A 3,998-nucleotide genomic window follows, 5' to 3' on the forward strand; every position below is an offset into this window, starting at 1 on the left:
TATGATTACCCATCTGCATGTTTGTACATCTCTATGTCCTTACTAAAAAACGCGGCACACAACATCACATATGCTAGTTTCAAGTTCAAGCGGTCTTTATCCTTGTTTTATACAGCTGAATCGACTAGGAACGAATTTAGATTCTACAGTGTTTATAAATGAGTTTCAATATCGAAGTACGATTCATTTGTATTAAAGTATAATCAAGAATTTTATCTATGTTGATCACATGTGTATACAGATAAAGTAAAATGAAACCATGAAAAGTTAAATTATATTAAAATAAATATTGTTTATTACACTTGAGTCAATAAATTCTATAGCCAACAATTGACTTACAGGGTATCTACTCTAACAATTTTACTGTCGAACCATAATTCAAGTCATATTATTGACGAAAATTATTAAGAAAAATTATATACAAATTAGAAAAAAGATGTTGAAATTCCAATAAATGTTTTATAATAAAAAATTAAGTTATTATAAAAAATAGGAACTAATTGGAGAATATATATTTTATTGATCGAAAATTTTGCAAATTATGAAAATAATAAATGAATTAAATTGTTATATATAACTTGCTAGTAATTTATTTTTATATTTGAGGGAAGAATTTAGTGGATGTCAAACCTAAAACATGTCCCGTTTTTTGGAAAACATAAAATTGAAAGTTTTAATTTCATTATGCTTCCTTCCTCTCATGCAACAGACTTACTGATCTTTCCTAGTACTTGGGAAATTTGTAAAGCAATAATTAAAGTACATCTTCATTCAGGAAGGACCTAGCGACTAGACCGGATATTTACGTTATATATATATATATATATATATATATATATATATATTGTTGGAGTAGATGTCCAGCAAGTCAACTGTTGGCTAAAAAATTTATTGACTCAAGTGTAATAAACAATCTTTATTTTAATATAATTTACTTTTCATGCTTTTGTTTTACTTTATCTGTATACTCATGCAATCAGCATAGATAAAGTCCTTGATTATGCTTTAATATAAATGAATCGTAATTTGATGTTGAAACTCATTTGTAAACACTGCATATTCTAAATTTGTTTCTAGTCGATTCAGCCGCCTAAAACATGGATAAAGGTCGCTTGAGCTCGAGACTAGCATCTGTGATGTTGTGTACTGCGTTTCTTGTTAAGGGCATATAAATGTCCAAACATGCAGATGCGTAGTCATATGATAATTATACCGAACTACCCTCCCTCGAACTTTCCAAGTGGTTATCATTCATCGAGAGTATAAGTCTGTGGTTATGATTGTACACCATTAGTCCTTACGACCCGGGACACACTGAGGCTCTATATGCTAGGGATGTGCTTAGACTCGTTTGCCGGCTCCAGAGAGTCATCAGGTGGAGAGGTTGGGTACAGTTGTGACACATGTAGAAGCCAGTGCATTGTAGTCGGGGATTCACCGCTCACCTAAGGGTGTGGATATCCTATGTGACCTAATGAAATAATAGTGCGTGGAATCTCTGGCCAGAGTATAATATGTACGTTAGAGAAGGAGTTCTCCAATAGCACACGCGATGCCAATATTTATATTTATCACATAGTTATCGAATTATTATGCAACCCTCGATTAACCAGTTGCATATTCGATCGGGATATATGAGATGAATGGACCGTACTGTAAGTTAATCATAATCGACTGGTTCTTGCAGACACTATCAGTGATACCTAAGGAATCATGGGGCGATGCTACTAGACGCTCTTACCATGATTCGATGGGTTTAATCATAAATATGATTTCTGACATTCTCATGATCAATTATTGATACATAGAATGAGGCAAATAAGGGTAAACCCGAATAAATGATTATGTCCTGAATCACAAGGAGTTGTGAATCCATGGCTAGCTGTATCCCTGAACTATTGAGGGTCACACAAGCACTGGATCGTTTGTTCTCGTTGAGAGAATAAATTCAAAATGTTGAATTTATATTATGATATAGTAAATTTAAGAAGTTGGATTTATGATAATTAAATTTTGAAGAATAAATTCAAGTAGTTGAATTTATAAAATTTGAGAATTTAATTTATTAGACTCAAAAATGGAGTTTATTAAATATTAAATTTTTTGAGGTGATAAATTCAAGGAGTTGAATTTATAATTTAAATATTAAATTCAAATGTTGAATTTATAATCGATTTAATTTATTAAGCTCAAAAGTTGAGTCTATTAAATATTAAATTAAAATTTATGGGAAGTATGTTTAATGGCTTGTAGGAGTACAAGTCCAACATACTAAATAATTAAAGTTCTTAATGGACTTTGATTAATTAAATAAAATAGTTGGACTAGCCCAATTAATTAATCAAGCCCATTAATGTTAATTATAAAATATTAGGTCATGGTTTAATCATAAATAGGAGTAATCAAGCCATAATCCTAGCCACCAACAGCACAATTTTCGAAAATCCTCCTCATTCTCTCCGAGATCCAACAGTGGTATCAGAGCCAAGTTTTTCTAAGTCTTATAGTTTTGATATTGAATAATTTGTTTCTAAACACACAAGAAAATTTTTCAAAAAATTGTAGCACCATAAAAAAATTATTTCTCCAGAAAACAAAAAAAAATATTTTGGATCTGCCCGGAACTGTTCCGGGCAGACCGCGCGTGCAGCGCAGCGTGTGGAGCGTCCGCACGCTGCGCGCACAGGAGACCCGCCATTGTCCAAAATGTTCGGGCAACGGGCGGCTGCCGAGAGTGTCTCGAGAGACGTGCTGGATGATGGGCTTGAATTGTTTGGGCCTAGAGTGCAATTTTCTGATTTTTCAAATTTTTGGACAAAATTGATATTTTTGAAAATTGGTTCAAATTTTCTTTTTGAAAATTAATTTTAGAAAAATTAATAATTTTCTTGTAAAATAAATAATTAGAATATGATTTTAATTATTTATGGTAAAAATGAGTTTTACAAGAAATCAATTATTATTGATTTAATTGAAAATTAAATAAAGGTGTTTATTTAATTTATTAAATTCTTTAATAATTGTGGTGGTTAGCAATAAAATTATTAGATATATGATTTATCAGTTAATTAAATTTGTTTAATTAATTGATGTTAATATTTGATATTAAATGCATGAAGGATGATCGAGAGCCTTGACCAATGTGTTAGATGTATGTTAGGATATTTTACTGTTTTATTCATTTTGTTAATATTTGATATTATTAAAGTGGGCCTGGTTTATGGCTCGTTCCCACCCCATGAGATGTATCCTTTATGTGCCATGGCTATTTAAATACAATTATTAGAAATAGTGGAAGATCAAGACTGAAAGATGGTGGACCCGATGCACAAGATGAAGACATGTAAAATATTGGAAGCTCTTGTAATAGTTGCATTTGCATCTCTGCATTCACCTAGGTTTTGGACCTGGATCCATATTTGGGTCACATGGATCTAATAGTGTTGGCGATCGATCATCCTTATTTATTGTTGAATGTCATATTATGATATATGCGATATATAGTATAATGCACGTAAAATAATTAACTGGCATAATGAAATTGTCCCGTAATTTTACCAACTGGATTGGATTGGATCGTCCCCAGGCTCGCTGCAACCTAACTGTGCCATGAAAAATATGCAATAGCTTAAACTTGACCAACTATGCAATTTAGTTCAAAAGATGCGACTATGACGCCTAATGACTTCGCATTTAATCATGACTCCGAGCCAAACTGAACCGACACCAAACCGACGTATAGTCATGATTAAAATACGCTGAAAAATCATAAAATAATGCTCCTAAAATGATAGGGTCGAAATCTAGGTGGAATGGAGGCCAAAACACGAAACGCTCTTTCGAGAGTCAATTTGGCACATCGCACCGTAAATTCTCGTACGACCTCATAAATGATCCAAATGACGAACGGTTAAAAACGTGACCTTCCTAACTCAATGAGACACTGTCCAATCCAAGGCCATGGGCTAAAATCCAACCAAGAACTCGAACGAGCCACC

Source organism: Primulina tabacum, chromosome 3, assembly GCF_025594145.1.
Source record: "Primulina tabacum isolate GXHZ01 chromosome 3, ASM2559414v2, whole genome shotgun sequence".
In the NCBI taxonomy this organism is placed as follows: Eukaryota; Viridiplantae; Streptophyta; class Magnoliopsida; order Lamiales; family Gesneriaceae; genus Primulina; species Primulina tabacum.